Below are 22,748 nucleotides of genomic sequence, written 5' to 3' on the forward strand. Positions count from 1 at the left end.
AAATTTTAAAAAAGTAATGTTAATTGTTGGAGGTGTAACAAATAAATAAATGCAGATTGGGTACACATGGTATATGATTGTGTAATTTTAAATGAATTTTGCAAAAATGTTAATTTTTTTTTACAAGCTGTTTTCACAGATACTTTTACTCTCAATAAGTCACTTGTAATTTTCAATACTCCAGTACCTAATTGCATCAGCAAAGTAAATCAACCTTTAGTTTGGACTATATTGTCAGTTGCCAGAAAAATAATTACAAGAAACTGGAAAATCCAGAATTACTCCCTTAATTCAAGAATTCAAAACTTTATTTTTGGAAGTCTGTAATCTGGAATATTTAACTATCCAATTAAGATCTCCTCGGAATACTGTTAAATGTAATTTATGGAAAAAAGTCTACAATTTATTACAGAAGTAATTATTTAATCGATCTGTAACAGTGGAGAATGTCTTTGTATATAGTTTATTTATGTTTGTTACATCATTATTTGACTATTTATCTGAAAATTGTTCATTTCTAACGACCATATTCATTTTTCAATATCAATTTAATAAAATTGTTTAAAAAAAAAACTTACCTTAATGGTGCAGGGAGGGGGGCAACCCCCCTGCATCACTCACACCCCCCTACTTAAATATACCAACTCCGAGATTGCACTTCCATGCAGAAAAGGGAAATTCTCCCATTCTGCACTGAACTACGCCATTATTCTTAACCTTCAAACATTTGAAATGTCGATCATATGGTGTCGACCATATGACGTTCGACATTTCAAGCATTTGAGGTTCTAATAGGAACCCTATGTATATATATATATATATATATATATATATATATATATATATATATATATATATATATTTATGTTTGTGTATGTATATATATATATATATATATATATATATATATATATATATATATATGTAGATCTCTATAAATGTGTGTGTGTGTGTGTGTGTGTGTGTGTGTGTATATATATATATATATATATATATATATATATATATATGCAAACATATATATATATATATGTGTGTGTGTGTGTGTGTGTGTGTGTGTATATGTATATATATATATATATATATATATATATATATATATATATATATATATATATATATATATATATATATATATATATATATATATATATATATATATATATATATATATATATATATATATATATATATATATATATATATATATATATATATATATATACATATATGTATATGTGAGCTGCTAGGCATGTCACAAAGCACTGTGCAAACTACAGACTGCCACAACACTGGCCTACATTTCTTATGGGGGAATACACATGTACCTGAAAATATAGCAGGTTCTACAGTCATGTAACAGCACTGAGTGACAAACACCCCAACCGATCTAAACACAGCCACAGTCACATATGGTAAGCGTGCTTAATATTACAGTATATGGACTGTGTGATCAACACCATCCTCATATGTGTCACTCACACACTAACCCTACATATACTGGGCCAATACACAGTGTATTCCGATGAATGGCTGTGGTATGGGGCATGTGTGGGTTTGGCCCTACAAACATGTACACCAATAGGGTACCATACACTGGAGCAGCATGCAACATCAGATAGAACAGGACCTAGAACAATGACATCTACCACAGTCTGTACACAGGTGAAGGTACATATTCGCAATACACACTCTGTCGACAATCATCATAAGTACACAGACCTCACTACTGTGCACACTACAACAGAATGTCCAGGTTTTGTCCTCAAATATAAGTCCTACTATTCATAACATGTCTAGCAGTCTGATATCCCACTGGCTTGTTATCAGGTATGATGTCAATAAATAATGGTATACTGAAAATATGTACCTCTTATTTCATGACATATGTACAAAGGTTGACAGAGTTGTGGCTGGAAGCACAAACAGAGGGCCAATATTGATGTAATGCTGTGATAAACTCATACATGTACTGGTGTAACAGGGTTTGTTGTGACATATGTCTTCTGAGGGATATGAAGTCAGTAACTCTCATGCCTGTCACCATGTACTGACTGCAATCCTCAGACTATGCTATTGCATTTCTAAAAATAGGTCATCTGTGAGTAACACTACACATGTAAGTCTCCAAATACTGTCCAGTCAGCAGATAGCCCTACAGGTGAGAGTTTCCTCAACCACATAACACAGTCATGACAGGTATTAAATCATGTAGTCCAGCCATATCCACACAACGCTTGTTAAACCAACATTACTGCAAATGTAGAAGAGCAAGACTTACATTCTGTCCTCATGTCTGGAACATCCCTTTTCTGTTTGTTTGCCTGCCTCCACAGTGTATGTTGTAAGAGATTTATCCCACTACCATCTGTGATGCTGTTTGCCAAACACCGACATGAAGTCTTGTTCACAGTGAATGAAAAGGGCCAACACCCACATTATGTTCCTAGTTATAGGAGTGTATTTCCATGCAATTAGCTATGGGAATGTTACCACAGTGTTACACTTGAAATCAGCTAGTGGGGGACTGCAATTTGTGCACAGGCCATCAGCTGATCATGAGCATCACTTACAAAACTCAAGCTGCTGCTTAAGCAAAACAGGTGTACTTTTCCACATCCACCAGAGAGGGAGTGAGAGAGACAGACAGAGACAAAGTAAGAAAGGAATGGGGTAGGAGAGTAATAACTAAGCATGTTTGTATCACACAGTTACCAGTATGGGTTTTCAAACCCCTGCCTGATTATGTATTGCTATTACATTTTTATGCACTTATTGTATGCACCACAGAGCTTAAATGTTGGAGAGCTGTCCAAAGGTATATATGATGGTGAATGAAATCAGCAACAGTGATAAAGGAGGGATAAGGTAGGTGTAGTACATGTGCCTGTCCACAAAAGCAGGTGTCAAGGAAGACACAACCACCACATTTTCTCAGGGACTCACACACATCATTACAGTTGGCTGGGTCAGGATTAGAATTCCTAACTAACTAGTTTTCTACACTACTTTATTACGCAGGTATCACATGCACCACAGAGGTTATCAGGCTGATATATGGACAAAAGGTATGTTAAGGTGACTGACATCAGAAGGCATGCTTCAGTAGGGCAATGGGAGGTGTAGTGTGAGTGAATGGCTTCCATCCTATTAATCTCCACACACACTCAGACACAGACTTGCCAGTACTGACACGCATGGGTTCATTGCTTCATATGTGTGTAGTGGTTGACTGTGCCAGAAGGCTGTAGAAGTCTAGGCAAAGGGTATACCTTGGCATCAGGCCACATGACAATGGTGTGCAGTGTGGCTCAGGGGTTTAGTCCCTGGATTGGCCCACACAGGTGGATATTGTATTCACCATGCACTCATCTGGGTTATGATTGTGGGTGGCCAGTGCTGTGCAATGCTTGCCATGTATGTGTTCTATTTTCCATAACATGGATGGTGTATGTGATGTGCACATCCCACATACATGTTCTGTGACATGTGGAAGTGTACCTGGTGTGTTTGGGGCATGTTGTGTGGACAGATTGTTATCATCTGATGTGGTATTCCTGACCTCATGTGATGAGAACTGGCTATGGAACTGAGGTTGATCCTGCACCTACAATGACAGCATGATAGAGGTATTCATTGGTATTATTGGCATCTGTCCATACAGGGCATGTGTATAAGACATGGTATTTCCTTTGTGGGTTACATTTGCTGACTCTACAGTTGTTGCAGGTGTCCAGTGGCAAACATAGCAAAGGACCACTATAAGCAATTATTTGCCTACTGTAGGGATGGAACAGGGTGCCATGTCCTCTGTAGTCCACTGCAATCACACTATGGTTACTATCTGTGGGAAATATGCAGGGAACTACCAAAATAGTTGTTCTTGCCTAGCCAAGTGCTTTTGTGTAAAATACATAGGTGGAAGTTGTTCTCTGGGTAATACAAGGCTTGCTTATATTGTTCCCCAATCCATAATGTCACATGTAGGAGTATGGATTGTCTACACCAGCCTCTCTGTTGTTTGACATCTGTTGTCCTTGTAAGGTGGACATTGTGACATATAATAGGTCCTCAATATAAGAAATTTGCAAAACCCACCCTACAATGAGTCCTGTTATTGCAGAGTCACAGCTACCTTCACCCAGGATACTGATGATAAACACACACAAACACACACTCGACAGTGCTGAGATTCAGACCCCTACCTAGCTATGTATTACTACTACAATGTACTGCATTTATTGCACACACCACGGAACATATAGGACTAGTTTTTCCCCAAAGGTGGATTTCAAGGTGAATGACATCAGCAGGCTTGCCAAAGTCAGACAATGGAAAGTGTATTGACTGTAAATGGCCTCAGAAGCATTGATTCCTATACAGACAAACAAGCACACATACACATAGCTTCACAGTTGCCATGTGTCTGTGATTAGAACTCCTGCCTAACTAGTACATCACACTATACCATTACGCAGTTATAGCATACACTATGGAGCTTGTATGGTTAGCTCTTCTGCAAAGGTGTATTTCAATGTGAATGACATCAGCAGGGTTGCCCAAGTAGGGCAATGGAAAGTGTATTGACTGTGAATGGCCTCAAAAGCATTGATCTCTACACACACACACACACACACACACACACACACACACACACACACACACACACACACACACACACTCATACACACACACTCACACACACACACACACACACACACACACACACACACACACACACACACACACACACACACACACACACACACACACACACACACACACAGACTTACAGTTGCCATGTCTGGGCTTAGAACTCCTACCTAAGTAGTACATCACACAATAGCATTCACGCCACGGAGCATATAGGGCTACCCCTTTCCCAAAGGTGTATTTCAAGGTGAATGACATCAGCAGGCTTGCCAAAGTAGGGCAATGGGGAATGCAATATGTGTGAATGGGCCATAAACCATTCATCTGGAAGCACACACACCTCTTAGTCACACATATTTTTACATTTAACATGAACATGTATGCAACTGCTAGATGAATAATTACTTGTACAGCCATGTTACACCATTATCACAAGCACCACAGACACTGTAGTGCTGAGGGATACCAGAAGCAAATGTCTACAGTGATTGGCCAATTGGATGGGTGCTGGGTGGGACAGGCCTCATGATGGGAAGCTCTTTGTCACTGTCTGTCACTCTCTTCCACACATCTATGTATGTGTAAGTTTGGCCTATTATAGTGTGTTGTCCTTGGATATATGTGTGTATTCCTATCTGATGTGTCTGTGTAAAGCATGACTAGTGTGCAATGTGGAGTGTGTGTACAAACATCTGTGACTGACAGATATGTAAAGTAAACTATTGTTGCCACACAAGTGTGGGAGCATGCCCAGTATCACCTTTCTGTATTTTGTTGTCAGACCTGCTTCATTTCTCTAAGTGTAGGAGCATGCCCAGTATGACTTTCTGTATTGAATGTGTGAATCCATTCCAGGCAGGTTGTACTCCAGTGCAGGCTTTTGTGTTCTACACCTACAGCTGTAACCTGTTTCTGTAGGATATCTATAGATTGGGTGACAATATTGGGGTGACAATGGGCAAAGGATAGTGGGTTACAGTAACTAATTGTGTCTGTGCTGCTTCTGCTACATGATTTTGGTGTTAGCAGAGATATTCAGACATATGTACTGTTTTACACTGTCATGTTTTATGTCATCAACTACTGACAGGTATACGTATTTGCTTGCAGTAATTTCCTGGGGAACACAAGATGAATGAAGCTGTGTCCAGTTTTGTGTTCTGCAGCCTACATATTCCTGCACAATCATGCCATTATGGAGGGGGAGCTGTAGACATTTGATCGGTCTGTGTAAATGGTTCAGCCTTGGTACTGCATTGTCTGAGGATCGCATGTTTGTACATCCATTGACGTGACAGTATGGCCATATCCAGCTGTGGCCATACCTCACAGCTGTACAGATTCACAGGTTACCCAGAGGCAGAGCACATATTTCTGGTCATTACCCCACCACATTGTGGTTTATGAGCAGGTTTGTAGCCACTCATTCCTGTGTTTGCAGGCAGGGATAGTAAATGCACACATCTGAGTTTCAGACTTCACAACTCCATGGCGATGCTTCTAACCCCCCCCCCTGTTATTTTATCCTCTTCCGAAAATTATGCAAACATTATTTGATAAGTATCCTTATAGTTATCATTTCATCCCAGCAGTATTTTGTGGTTGGTCCACAGTTCATGCAGTAGGACATGGTGGACATGCTACTGGGATTTGTCAACATGGCCTTGCATTTATGTTCTGTGGACTGTGTTATGTTGTTATTTGGGAGTCCATGACATAACATACATTGGTAGTATTGGTGAGACATAGGCCTTTGACAGAGGACTATAGGGCATTTGGTAGTCTTACAGGCCATCTGTAGCAGGCTGCTGCATTGTGTCACTCCTACAGTCCCAGGCTGTAAGCCACTATATTCCCCTGTGGTGACAGGGTAGGTGTGCAAGGTGTTAATGTCAATAGTTTCTGTCCTTATTGATCCATTGGTGTAGATGCTGGCAGAGTGCTACTTATAGCTAGGGACACACCTGCATGGAACACCTCTTTATCATGCTGCATTCTGTGGCTATTCCCATACAGAGGTGAGGGTCATGTTGTAGTGATTCCAACAGCAGGGATAAGACCTTGTCTAGTACTGCCTACTATGCTGACACCAGTATTTGGTAAGGATTTTATGCTGCTGATATAGGGGTCTACTATCTGCTGGCATCCCATTCAGCCACCCGATTCCCTAACATGCTCACATCCATACCATAGATATAGGTAGCAAAACATACTACTACATTAAGTAATTGATAGTGAGCGTGAGTTACCTTGTGGCTGTGCCAGTATTGAGGATGGTGCTGGAGGGCTGACTATGTTGGATGCACATAGTACACTCCCTATACATGGCTAAGCACAGGTAGGGTCATGTTTGGCATCCCTTTTATTGTATGTGCGAGTCAGAGAGAGGTGTCATTCCCTGGGTTCCTACCATGTCAGTGTATGTGCTATGCTTTGCCTCTTTGCCAAGGCCTGGGCATACTGGGCATGCCTCCTTCTGCCTACTGGGGCAGGCTCAGGTTGTTCCACCTCTGAGTCACTCTGTGCCTATGCTGACCTTGGCAATGGTGGGGGGGGCTGTGTGGCCCTGCCTCATGCTGTTCCTGCTGCAGCTGTTTCTACAAGATCATATTGTGTAGCATGGCACATACAATGACAATGTGGGTACATGTAGCTGGTGAGTACTGCAAGGCTCCACCAAATATATCCTGGCACTGGAACCGTGACTTGAGCATCCCAAACACATGCTCAATTATTATTTTGGTCTGTGAGTGTGCCTCATTATGGAGTTCTTGTACAAGTGTGTGTGCATTTCTGATGGGTGTCATCAGCCACGGCTCCAGTGTGTAACCAGCATCCCCCACTAGGTGGCCATATGGGATGTCTCCACTGGCAAATCTCTGAAACAGCTGCGTCATATGTCAGATGTTGGAGTCATGATAGCTTCCAGGGCAGCCAGCACACACATTCATTATACTGCCCTGGGCATCACACACTCATGTATCCCCGGTAGGTTACCCTGGGACTGTACACACTTCTCCTTTTCCTCACTGTGGGTTGGTCACCAGCATTCTCTTCCTCACCACCCTCAGCCTCTTCTACATGTTGATTTATGAGAACAAAAGCAGCCCCTATCATTTTGTTGCTTTTGTTAGATAAAATTTCCCTGATTATGTACACCAGTGGTGTAGAGTGTGTGGAAAAAAACAGAGGGAAAGGTGTTTGCATAGTTTATAGTAGTGTGCTCGGCTGGGCTGCTGCCTGTGTAATTGGCTATTTCTGATGCAGTTCACCTGCCAACTATGCTAGTTCTCATTGATTACCTTCCTACTGCTGTTTTCCCTTCCCAATGACTTCCTGTTTAAGCCTCAAGGCGGGCTGCACAAACCCAGTGCTCAGATGTGAATGGAGCTGAGCTACTATTTCCTGGTTTAATTTCTTTTTGTTTGTTTAAAACCCGGTGTGCTGCGCACACCCATTTAGGTAATGTAAAGACTGCTAAGCAGCTTCAGACACACCACCCTTCCTAAGCTCTGCTAAGCTAAAGGCAAACCTGAGCCACAGAGCTCCAATAAGCTTACGGTATGCCTGACACACCCCTCTATGATGTCAACTAACTCTTAGGCTTGCACCATGGTTTTCCTGCACCCACACGGTTGGGTGCAGGCTCGCCATGAGGGGAAATCTGTGGTTTAGTATCATTCCCCTCATTTACATTGGATTGATTGTTAATGCCTAGTTACAAGTCTGACACTGAGCCTTCCCCCTTAGCAATCACTATTCACTGGCCATGTTGTCTTCTGCCTGTCATTGAGTATAATGGCAAAATTGTGATTTTGCAGAAAAAGCTTTTTTCAAGGTTTTAGTTTTATTTTCGGCCTGATCCCGTTTGCGCTTCGCTGTCCTTTGCTTAAATGGCCAAAATCGGCCAAAAAAAATAAAAGTAATTTTTTGTTATTTTGAAACTATTTTAAATGCTAATGGCCATATATTTGGCCATTGGCATGCCTTCCACATTATATCCACCCTTTATTTGGAGCTGTCATGGCTCCGTTTTGTAGTTGGCAGAAATGTACTCAGTTACTAGCCGAGTACATTTCTGCAAGTTACCCTAATCCTGCACAGATGGCTGCCAGCTTCCTGGATCACTAATTCACCTCAGTTGCATGTTTTTCACCTGCAAATGGGGTAATTAGCATACAGGAGCTGTGTCCATGCAGGAATAGTGCAGAAGCACTTGTGCACATCCCGGGAGCTTGTTCCTGGATCTCTCTGTGGTCATATTGCCTCCAGCAGCTCTTGCACTATTCCTCCATTCCGTGCATATCTTGCTGAATCCTGGGGTTAGTTTATTTTCCCATAAAACATGATACCTCCTGTAACTATTTTATGGCAATACACTGGAACAGATTTCAACTGACTTTAATGAGATGTCACAGCAGTAAACTGCTGCAGTACTGTGTGCTAAAGAAAGCATTTTGTTGTACTTCTTTCGGTTTATTATCCTGACATTGACATAAATTGCCTTAGTTAAAACAATAAAGGTAAAGTCCTTGTAAAACCAGAAAAATGTGCACACTTATGCCAGTGGTAGGCACAGGTACATTAATAACTGTAAAGTAATTTGTTGGTTTACAGTTTCACATCAATACAATAAAACTGAACAATGTAAACAATAAATGAGTTCATGAACCATGTTTTGTTTTCAAGTCACTTATGTTGAAATAGTGCAGCAGTAAGCTACATGCTGTCAGTGAAATGATTTTCAGTATCTATGCCAACATAAAGCAATAGCTTGTAAATAAGTGAAATGATTTTCAGTGTGTATGCCAACATAAACAATAGTCAATAAATGACATTCTGTTTCAGGCATTATTGGGGTATTTTGTCCTCAAGTTAATAGGTAACTAAGGAAACTGATTTACTCTTTTTTAAAAACACTAGGTGTCACATAACCTTCATGCAATTCATTGCCTTCAGGAAATACTGAACATGAGGGTTTTACTACATTCCAGTGATATATTTTATTAACATTGTTTTCTGGCTGTGCAGAGAAAGTCTTATATTGTTTGTACACAAGTGTAGCCATGTACTCTTCAGTTATTGAAGGGCTAATTTCTCTATATGAGCACTGCTAAAAATATTAAGATCTGAATATTTGCACTTTTGTTTCTACTTGTGTAAATACTCTGCAAAATATAAAATAGTATTTTTTACAATCAAATAAAAATGCAACATGAACTAGCAAGTACTGAAACAGGTTCAGAGCTGTATGTTTCAGTAGCATATTTATTACATGTGTATTTTCAACTAGGATTTACATTTTGTTTCTTTCCAGATACATTTACTGCATTAGGGTGTCAGGCACAATAATTTAAATTGAATTAGCACCGTTGAAGTTTCTTATTAAATAACATAGACAGGCCACTCTTCTGAAAGATTCTGACAATGTGTCTTATATTTAAATAGAAAGAAGCAGTCACCACTGCAAAGGCAAAGATGCTGTAAAACTTTGTAAAACAGTGTTTGTACTATATGCCATAATGGTTTAAATATATGGCAGGTGCATAGTCACTCAGTAGGAATGTAGTCACAAATGAGTATATATATTTTATATGTCCATTCTAAATTAACAAGGTATGAATATTGTAATTTAGAACAAATATGACAATAAGAGAGTATCACTATGTTTTCAGACTGTTTTGCAAGCTAAGGAATACATTTCTTGTTAACAAATTCAGCATAGCCCTATTTGTCAGCTGACATACAAGGTATGGTAGAGGACGTCTACTTCACAATCCCGAAATCCCACTTACACAACTTTCATATAACCAAGACAACAAAATTGACAAGTCAGAAGACCGACTGCCAAGAACACCAACTTTCAACTCCAGATAAGTAACCACTTGGCCAACCTGAAAAATGGATTAAAACCAAAGCAAACTAAAGCTCCCCAAACACCCTCCTATCAACACTGAGATCACACTACCATGGGGGTAAGGGGCAAAGATCACCATGGTGGCCAAGTGGTTACTTTTCTGGAGTGAAATTTTGGTGTTCCTGGATGTCGGTATTATGGATTTTCAACTTTGTCATCTCGGTATTTTAAAAGTCGGGTAAGTGGGATTTTGGTTTACTGAAGTAGACGCATGGTAGAGATATTACTAAGATGAGGGGGCACGTTGTCATCACATTAGGATTTCTTGATGCTGACTGACAATACTAGAAGAAAGCATTCATATTAAAAGCATAAATCATGCTTTTATTGTAGTGTGGACCCTGTGACTGCAAAATTAGATCCACTATGAACTATGTCTGACAAGATACCAAGAAACCATATTGCCTAACAAAACTGGCTGACTTACCAAAAGGGAGAAAACTTAAACACATAAGCCTGAAAAACTCAAACCTGCTAGAATGTGTTATGTGTGTGTGTGTGTGTGTGTGTGTGTGTGTGTGTGTGTGTGTATATATATATATAAAATAAATAATATATATATATATATATATATATATATATATATATATATATGGATTCCTATTACAAGAATGAAAATTCACAACTTTGAACTTGTAATAAGAAGCCTCACTTACGCAAAAGTTCACTTTAATGAAAGTGAACTTCCGCGAAAGTACATTAAAGTCATTACTTTTTTTTTTTTATGATATATACTTATACATCAATTGTATAGATGAATTATGTACTATAACAAAGATCGCAGATGATTGCAAACTGTAAGCCATTACTGAATCCCCAAATGATGTGGATATTCTACAAAAGGGCCTTACAGAAAAAGATGCTTGGTGCCAGAGCCATGGGCTCAAGCTCAATGCCAAGAAATGTATAGTTATCCCCTTTGGGGAAAAAACATGTACCCGTGAATTACCACATAGGTGGCAGTACACTAAACACTGAAAGTGTGATAAGAGACTTAGCGACACAGGTGGACAGTGCTCTCACATTCGATAAGCACATCACCACAACAGTCAAGAAATCATTCTATGTGGCACACCTCATCACTAAGGGCTTTTCATCCAGAAAAAAGGAGGTCATTGTCCCACTGTACTCATACCTCATTAGACCCATTATAGAATACAGTTCCCCATTTGGTATGTACCTCTCAAGAAATCTGCAACAACTGGAAAGGCCACAGAAATACCTCACTAAAAGAATCACAGGCCTAAAGCAGATGCCCTATGCTGACCATCTAAAAAAATGCCAGCTATACTCTGTTGCATATAGTCTATGCTCTCTGCTGAACATACAAGGTCATGTCAAACCCAGAGCTGTTAGACAAGCTGCACTTAAAGAAATCCCAATCCCTCAGAACCACATGCTCCAGGGATCTAAACCTTGTCATCACAATGAACAAAACATGCTGCAGGGATAGGTTTCTGATGCAGAGACTCCCCAGACTCTGGAATAGACTACCCATGCATGTCAAGCAGAGCGCCTCTTTGGTCCTCTTCAAAAGGAACCTTGATGATTTGATGGGAGATAGGAAATTCACCCCAGGGATCATGGCAGTTGCCCTGCTAGAGAGGGGTCCAGGGAAATAAATACTGTGGGAAGAAATAGCCAGGGAATTGTTATGGCTAGGTTTGTATAGGCCCTAGGGTTAATAGCCTAGTACTATCCTATGAACCTATGAACCTGTAGTGTGAGCTCAAAGTTGGTATATTTATTTAGCAAGGGTTTGGGGGAGTGCAGGATAGGTTTGCCCCCCTTCAAAAACATAACAATTTTTAAATTACAAATCAAAACCCAGTCTTTGGCTGATTGTATATATATATATAAAATAAAATATAATAATATATATATATATATATATATATATATATAGCATATATATATATGGCACATAACAATAAATATATATATATATATATATATATATATATATATATATATATATATATATATATATATATATATGGATCTCCTATTACAAGAATGAAAAATTCACAACTTTGAATCTTGTAACAAGAAGCCTCTACTTACATAAAAAGTTCACTTTAATGAAAGTGAACTTCCGCGAAAGTACATTAAAGTCATTACTTTTTTTTTTTTATGATATATATACTTATAATGTCAATTGTATAGAGGATGAATGGAAGTGTACTATACCACATTGTATTTTGTTTTTTGAGAGCTTATATGGTTAATTCAATACTTTACTAATTAAGCGCGAATGTGAACCAATAGAAAGGAGTGGAAGGTTATTTAAATGGAAGTTTTGAGAATAACAGTTGATTCTGATGAAGTCTCAGTGAGTTGAGATGAAAGCACGCTAAATCTGGTTGTGACATTTTACATTATTCTTTCGAGCATTAAAGTGGTTTCACTATTTGTTCAGTGTCGCTCTATTTTGTATATGTACATAAGCGGAGGACAGCCTTTATTGCTATTACTACACAGCGGATTTTGGAATGTTTGGTCATGTATTGGTGTTGTGTATATATATATATATATATATATATATATATATATATATATATATATATATATATATATATTTTTTTTTATGGATCCCCCTTCAGAAGCTCAAAGTTTCAATTATCCAAACATCAAATGGCTGTGACCATAAGATTGAAGTTTTGAAACTTCAAATGTTTTGAATGAAGATCGCCTTACAGCACGGAGTGGGATATTTACCATTTTCTTCCTCCTCCAAAATAAAATTGCCAAAGATTCCAAGCACAACCACAAGGCATTCTATAGTTATGTCAAGAATCTAAATGGCAATGCTCAGAGCTGCTCTGAGCAATAACAGAATGACATTAAATATACTGATCCCAAGCATATTGCCAATATCCTGGCAGATCATTTCAGTGCCAACTTCACCCCCCTCTCACCCCCTAAAGGGCCCATCTCAATACCGAAGATTCGCCAAATTCTGATAATAATGGCCACACAGGTAAAAAAATGCACTCTCCAAAGTTTAAGGAATACAGCATCCATGGGACCACAGACAATATCCCGGGATGTATTGCTACATGAACTACAAAATGAACTGGCACCTCACCTAAGTGTCATGTTTAATCATAGCCTTACCTCAGGCTTTGTGCTCATTGAGTGGTGCACAGCTACAGTTATCCCACTCCACAAGGAGGGGTCCACCTTGGATCCTGGGAACTACCTCCCCATCAGTCTGAGGAGCCTGGTCTGCAAGCCCATGGAACGTATTATCATGGAACTTATAAAGAAAGACATTGGCAACCTTCAAACACTGGACACCACCCAGGTTGGGTTCGTGAAGGGCTGATCTTGTCTCCTGAACCTGATTGACTTCTTCTAATCCAGAGCTGTGGATGAGGGTAAGGCGGTCCACACAGCCAATCTGGACCTCGCCAAGACCATCAACACCATACCCACTCTGGAATCATAGATAAACTTAATAAGCTGGGCATTAATCCCTACATCACTCGATGGGTTGCCAACTGGCTTACTGACAGAACCCACACTGTAAAAGTAGCCGACTCCAAATCCTGCACCAGACAAGTGACAAGTGGAGTATCTCAAAGTTCAATCCTGGGACTGCTCTTGCTTGGCATTTACTTTTTTATGATATATACTTATACATCAATTGTATAGATGAATTATGTACTATAACAAAGATCGCAGATGATTGCAAACTGTAAGCCATTACTGAATCCCCAAATGATGTGGATATTCTACAAAAGGGCCTTACAGAAAAAGATGCTTGATGCCAGAGCCATGGGCTCAAGCTCAATGCCAAGAAATGTATAGTTATCCCCTTTGGGGAAAAAACATGTACCCGTGAATTACCACATAGGTGGCAGTACACTAAACACTGAAAGTGTGATAAGAGACTTAGCGACACAGGTGGACAGTGCTCTCACATTCGATAAGCACATCACCACAACAGTCAAGAAATCATTCTATGTGGCACACCTCATCACTAAGGGCTTTTCATCCAGAAAAAAGGAGGTCATTGTCCCACTGTACTCATACCTCATTAGACCCATTATAGAATACAGTTCCCCATTTGGTATGTACCTCTCAAGAAATCTGCAACAACTGGAAAGGCCACAGAAATACCTCACTAAAAGAATCACAGGCCTAAAGCAGATGCCCTATGCTGACCATCTAAAAAAATGCCAGCTATACTCTGTTGCATATAGTCTATGCTCTCTGCTGAACATACAAGGTCATGTCAAACCCAGAGCTGTTAGCCAAGCTGCACTTAAAGAAATCCCAACCTCAGAACCACATGCTCCAGGGATCTAAACCTTGTCATCACAATGAACAAAACATGCTGCAGGGATAGGTTTCTGATGCAGAGACTCCCCAGACTCTGGAATAGACTACCCATACATGTCAAGCAGAGCGCCTCTTTGGTCCTCTTCAAAAGGAACCTTGATGATTTGATGGGAGATAGGAAATTCACCCCAGGGATCATGGCAGTTGCCCTGCTAGAGAGGGGTCCAGGGAAATAAATACTGTGGGAAGAAATAGCCAGGGAATTGTTATGGCTAGGTTTGTATAGGCCCTAGGGTTAATAGCCTAGTACTATCCTATGAACCTATGAACTTGTAGTGTGAGCTCAAAGTTGGTATATTTATTTAGCAAGGGTTTGGGGGAGTGCAGGATAGGTTTGCCCCCCTTCAAAAACATAACAATTTTTAAATTTTGTTTTTATTTTTATTTTTTATTTCATTTTTGAAGATTCAAAACCTCAGTCTTCTGGCCTTGGCCATTTGATGTTAGAAGTTTTGAAGCTATGAGCTTTAGACGTAGATCCATACCTACACACACATATATATATATATATATATATATATATATATATACATACATACACACACACACACACACACACACACACACACACACACACACACACACACACACACACACACACAGACACACACAGACACACACACACACACACACACACACACACACACACACACACACACACACACACACACACATATATATATATATATATATATATATATATATATATATATATTGGGCTACTTCACATGATCAAACATTCAAATGTTCAAATTCCATATAGCTGAGACCATATAATTGAACATTTGAATATTCAAAAATGTGCAGTAGACCTGCAAAACACAAACAACAAAAAATAAACTGTGTATAGCAGGGGGCAGGCCCTTCTGCATCCCCACACCCTCCACAACTTAAATATACAAACACTGATATCACATTACAGCGAGGGTAAGGGAAGTCTCCAGGTCCGTATTGCATGCCAATCCCCATTCAGAATTTCAGTTTTAAAACATCGAACATATGGTCTTCGATCATATGGGTTGTGAAGTTTTAAGATCGAAATTCTGAAGGGGACCTATATATATATAGATATATATATATATATATATATATATATATATATATATATATATATATATATACGGGTCTACTTTACTTACCCGACCAGCCACATCACCGATTTTCACTTCGGCAAGGTGACAGGAATGAAAAACCTGAACACCGACATCCAGAACACCTACTTTCCACTTGAGGTAAGTAAAGTAGACCCATATGTGTATGTATATATATATATATATATATATATATATATATATATATATATGTGTATATACGGTTCTACCTGACATAATCGAAACCACACAACACCGACAACCACATCACCGACACCACATATTCGACAGTCCATAAACACGAAACCACACATAACCGACAACGAAATAACGGACGGTACACAAACACGAAACCCCATACAAAACAAAACACATCCCCATTCCACAAACCACACACACAACACAAGCACACCAAAATCCTTACAAGCCCACACTAAACTCTACCTAACCCTAAGGTCCGTCACTATCGCACACTTACCTACCCGCCTCCCTAACCCTAACTCACTTAACCCGCCCTATCGCCCTAACCCTAACTCACTTAACCCGCCTATCGCTCCTTAACCCTAACTCACTTAACCCACCCCTATCGCTCCCTAACCCTAACTCACTTAACCCACCCCTATCGCTCCCTAACCCTAACTCACTTAACCCACCCCTATCCCCACAGACCGTCAATCTCCACACTTACCTGCCTCGCACCCTAACGTCCGTTACTACCGCATACTCACACAGCCTTTCCCCATGTCGGCATCCTCGGCGTTGGTGTTGTCATCCGTCGTGTCGGCCTTCTGCATTGCCGATGTTCTGCCACTCGCGATGCGCGGCGGTCTTCTTCGCTTTCGATCTTCTGGACCTCCGGATTCCGATGTCGTCTTCTCAGCTGTCGACGCAGTCAGGTAGAACCATAGATATATATACATATATATATATATATATATATATATATATATGGGTCTACTTCTATTCACTGATAGCTCATTTCACTGAAACCCATTTGGTCGACAGCTCATTTCATTGACAAAAGTATTCAAGGCAAAAACCTGGGTTTTGCCCCCCTCCCCACTGTTGTGCGACTGTGGAGTTGTTATATATAGTTGGGGGGTGGGGTGCAGACCCCCACCTAGAATGTTTGTCGATGAAATGAGCTGTCAACCAAATGGGTTTCAGTGAAATGGGCTGTCAGCAAATAGAAGTAGACCCATATATATATATATATATATATATATATATATATATATATATATATATATATATATATATATATATATATATATATATATATATATATATATATATATATATATATATATAAAACTATGTATATATTGGACCACCAATGTATCAGACATGACCCAGACAGCCAACAATATAAACCGGATGCATTCAATTAATACCATAGGGCATTGCACAAACCTGAGAAGAGTGGCTGCACCATGCTAACACCATCAAGTTAGCAATGGATACTAATATAGGGGTTGTTTTGCAACTAATCCCATGACAATAGGTGGCAAGTCTAGGTCTGGAGTGCAAATGGTTCTGGGTTGTAGTAACTGAATAGTCTTCAAAGTAATAAAGATATTTCTTTGGAGTTGTTAGTGTGAAAAGTAAAATGTAACAGAATAGAGTGAAATATTCATAGAAACTTTTGTATATGAACTATGAAGTTAGTAATGTTTTCTTGTTTTTTTTTTGTCTCATCCCACCACTTTTCTTCTTTTTTATTGTTTGTTTTCATTTTGTTATTATGTATAATTTTGTATTTCTCTGTTTTAATTGATCATTTCTGATTTTGTTTGTTGTTATATAATTTATTTTTGTTATTTTTGTTCTTATTGTTTAATTTTTCTTTTTCTTTGTTCACCTATTTATTTTAATGTGTCTATGTTTTCATTTTTTATAAGTGTATGTTCATGTTTTTTATTACTACAGCACAGCAGGGTAGGCAGGTCACCCATGATCTTCCTTTTATCACTCCACCAGCTAAAGCACCAAGGTTCAGCATGTCTAAGCTGCAGCCTGGCAGCACTCCATCTGCTTTCCCTGTATTACCTGGGTCCTCAGGTAGTTCTGCAGTCCCCTCTGAAAGCAGCGGTGGAGAGGGTGCATTTATCACCTGTAATGAGTTGCCAGGTATGGTGCATAGGATTGTGCACCCACAGTGGAGACACACTTATGTCAAATGGAGTGCCTGCTCTCTGTCAAGGTACAGAGTACATGAAGAAGATGCACATGTCAGAAACTGCAGCTGCTAGTGCAGTGAGAAGTCAGCAGTGACAGTCCAATGGGTGAGGACATGCTTCCCACTGTCACCCATCCTGACATCCATGAGACCTCATTTTCCCCACCCTCACCCTAACAATGATGTTCAGCACCCTCTTGTGTCCTTCACCATCCCTTTATCTTGTCTTGTATGTTCTGTTTGTCAGCAATTTATTCCTCATCTTGCCAACGTGCCTGCCTCAGATATGCATACTTCCCTTCCCAACATTCCTCTCTTACCAAAAAAAAAAAAAAATTGGAGGGGGCAGCTGTCCCAGAAAGAAAATCATCACATACACAGTTCTCCATGTTGCACACATGTCTACTTGAAACATTTTATTTGGTCCAGTTGGCTATACAACATGATTATGTGGTTGTCACCTCTGTCTCTGGAGGTGACAGTCCACATTCAGCTAATATTGTGTACCTCTGATCAGTTTTTACTGTTGAACAAATGGATAACTATGGTTCTTTTCCACACCCTTCCTGCACATTCCTGCCTTCCTTTCACTTTGTTTTTCCACCTGCTTGCTCCCCATTTCACCACTTTCCTATATTCCCCATTTCTTATCTTTAAAGAATCATTGTGCAATGGTGCACAGTATGCACCATCTCTCAGCAATGGTAAAAGGCAGCAGTATGAGTAAATGTATGTACACTTAGCATTCACACTTCTAAAATTCATGCCTACATCATATTTTCATAGGTTCATAGGTAGGTACTAGGCTATCTGCCCGAAGGCATTTATATGCCTAGCCAGAATGTGTTGGCTTTCACTGACCCCTTAGATTAGTTCCCTGGCCTCTGTCCAGCAGAGCCATTGAAGTGATCCTTGGGGTAAACTTTCTGTTTCCCATCCATTTGTCAAGGTTTCTCTTGAAGAGGGTTAGCTAAGACCTCTGCCTAATGTAGAGATGACTCTTGTTCCAGAGCATGGGACATCTCTGGGACAGGAATCTATCCCTCCAGCATGTCATATTTATTGCTGAGGTGAGGTTTAGATCTCTGGAGTGTGTGGCTCAAGGAGATATGGTTTTCTTTAGATGGAGCATGTCCATCAATTCTGGGTTGGACATGGCCTTGTATATATAGGCTGCTCAAAGCTCGCTCTCTCACAGTGAATAGAAAAACTTCCTTCTATCAAAGTAAGGTATGGGCAAACACAGAAACTTGTAACACAGCCCTGAATTCAGCACTAACCTGAAAACTGGACTAATCTAGCTTAGTAAGGTGGGAAAAGAAGTACTTTTTTTTCAGAAAATAAAGCAGATACAATAAAAAAAAAAACACTTTAAATGCACAAAAATGGCTATCACACTTGAGTGTGTAGCCTACAACAGTTAAACAGGCAAGCTAAACACAAAAATGACTTTGTTAAAGTGCAAGCAGTAAACTAAGTACAATATGTAGCTGAAACAAGCTTTTTTAAATCACAGAAACTCTAGAAAATCGGTGTTTTAGGTGGAATTAGCTAAAGCCAGCATGGAAATGCAGACACATTATACTTAATCACTCCAAAGTCTCTCTGCTGCTGTAGAACTCGGCAGGGCACCAGGGAGGAGCTTGCTGAGCTGTATACTAGCACAAAAACCTTAAAAATATGGGTACTATAGCAGGGAAATGAAAGAGATAGAAATTAGACCAAAATGGCCAATAAACTACTAATTTCTGGGCTGAAACCACTCCTCCAGAAACAGAAAGGCTGCTCAAAGCTCCCTCTCTCACAGTAAACAGAGAAACTTCCTTCTATCCAAGTAAGGTATGGGCAAATACAGAAACTTGTAACACAGCCCTGAATTCAGCACTAACCTGAAAACTGAACTAAACTAGCTTAGAAAGGAGGGAAAACAAGTTTTTTTTTTCAGAAAATAAAGCAGATACAATCAAAAAAATACTTTAAATGCACAGAAATGGCTATCACACTTGAGTGTGTATCCTACAGCAGTTAAACAGGTAATCTAAATATAAAAATGACTTTGTTAAAGTGCAGGCAGTAAAATATGTACAATATGTAGCTGAAACAAGCTTTTTAAATCACAGAAACTCTAGAAAATCAGCATTTTCGGCAGAATTAGCTAAAGGCAGCAAGAAAATGCAGAAAAATGATGCTTAATCACTCCAAAGTCTATCTTTTGTCTCTCTGCTGCTGTAGAGCTCTGCAGGGCACCAGGCAGGAGATTGTTGAGCTGTATACTAGCACAAAAACTTTGCAAATACAGGTTTTATAGAAGGGAAATGAGATAGAAATTAGCCCAAAATGTCCAATAAACTACTATTTTCTGGGCTAAAACTACTCTTCCAGGGACAGATAGGCTGCTCAATGCTCCCTCTCTCACAGTGAACAGAGAAACTTCCTTCTACCAAAGTAAGGTATGGGAAAACACAGAAACTTGTAACACAGCCCTGAATTCAGCACTAACCTAAAACTGGACTAAACTAGCTTAGAAAGGCAGGAAAACAATTATATATATACATTTTTTTTTCAGAAAATAGAGCAGATACAATCAAATAAGCACTTTAAATGCACAGAAATGGCTATCACACTTTGGTGTGTAGCCTGCAATAGTTGTACAGGTAATCAAAACTCAAAAATAACTTTGTTAAAGGGCAGGCAGTAAAATGAGTATAATATATAGCGGAAACAAGCTTTTTAAATCACAGAAACTCTAGAAAATCGGTGTTTTTAGGCAGAATTAGCTAAAGGCATCAAGAAAAAGCAGAAAAATGATAATCACTCCAATGTGTCTCTTTTGTGTCTCTGCTGCTGTAGAACTCTGCAGGGCACCAGGCAGGAGCTTGCTTAGCTGTATACTAGCACAAAAACCTTGCAAATATGGGTTTTATAGCAGGGAAATGAAAGAGATGGAAATTAGCCCAAAATGGCCAATAAACCACTATTTTCTGGACTGAAACCACTCCTCCAGGGACAGATAGGCTGCTCAAGCTCACTCTCTCACAGTGAACAGAGAAACTTCCTTCTATCAAAGTAAGGTATGGGCAAACACAGAAAGTTGTAACACAGCCCTGAATTCAGCACTAACCTAAAAACTGGACTAAACTAGCCTAGAAAGGTGGGAAAACAAGTATTTTTATTTATTTATTTTTTTTCAGAAAATAAAGCAGATAAAATAAAAAAAACAGTTTAAATGCATAGACATGTCTATCACACTTGAGTGTGTAGCCTACAACAGTTAAACAGGTAATTTAAACACAACAATTATTTTTTTAAAGTGCAGGCAGTAAAATAAGTACAATATGTAGCTGAAACAATCTTTTTAAATCACAGAAACTCCAGAAAATCAGTGTTGTTTAGCCGGAATTAGCTAAAGGCAGCAAGAAAATGCAGAAAAATTATACTTAATCACTCCAAAGTTTTTCTTTTGTCTCTCTGCTGCTGTAGAACTCTGCAGGGCACCAGGCAGGAGCTTGCTGAGCTGTATACTAGCACAAAAACCTTGCAAATGTGGGTTTTATAGTAGGGAAATGAAAGAGATGGAAATTAGCCCAAAATGGCCAATAAACTACTATTTTCTGGGCTGATACCACTCCTCCAAGGACAGCTATGCTACTCAAAGCTCACTCAATCACAGTGTACAGTGAAACTTCCTTCTATCCAAGTAAGGTATAAGCAAACACAGAAACTTGTAACACAGCCCTGAATTCAGCACTAACCTGAAAACTGGACTAAACTAGCTTAGCTTTTAAACATAAAAATGACTTTGTTAAAGTGCAGGCAGTAAAATAAGTACAATATTTAGCTGAAACAAGCTTTTTTAAATCACAGAAACTCTAGCAAATCAGTGTTTTAGGCAGAATTAGCTAAAGGCAGCATGAAAATGCAGAAAATTGATACTTAATCATTCCAAAGTCTCTCTTTTGTCTCTCTGCTGCTGTAGAACTCTGCAGGGCACCAGGCAGGAGCTTGCTGAGCTGTATACTGGCAAACAAACCTTGCAAATGCGGGTTTTATACCAGGGAAATGAAAGAGATAGAAATTAGCCCAAAATGGCCAATAAACTACTATTTTCTGGGCTGAAACCACTCCTCCAGGGACAGATAGGCTGCTCAATCTCGCTCTCTCACAGTGTACAGTGAAACTTCCTTCTATCCAAGTAAGGTATGGGCAAACACAGAAACTTGTAACACAGCCCTGAATTCAGCACTAACCTGAAAACTGGACTAAACTAGCTTAGAAATGTGGGAAAACAAGTATTTTTTTTTCAGAAAATAAAGCAGATACAATCAAAACAACACTTTAAATGCACATAAATGGCTATCACACTTGAGTGTGTAGCCTACAACAGTTAAACAGATAATTTAAACACAAAAACAGTTTTGTTAAAGTGCAGGCAGTAAAATAAGTACAATATGTAGCTGAAACAAGCTTTTTAAATCACAGAAACTCTAGAAAATCGGTGTTTTAGGCTGAATTAGCTAAACGCAGCAAGAGAATGCAGAAAAATGATACTCAGTCACTCCAA

Source organism: Protopterus annectens, chromosome 3.part0 (assembly GCF_019279795.1).
Source record: "Protopterus annectens isolate FY-2018-M chromosome 3.part0, PAN1.0, whole genome shotgun sequence".
Lineage (NCBI taxonomy): Eukaryota > Metazoa > Chordata > Ceratodontiformes > Protopteridae > Protopterus > Protopterus annectens.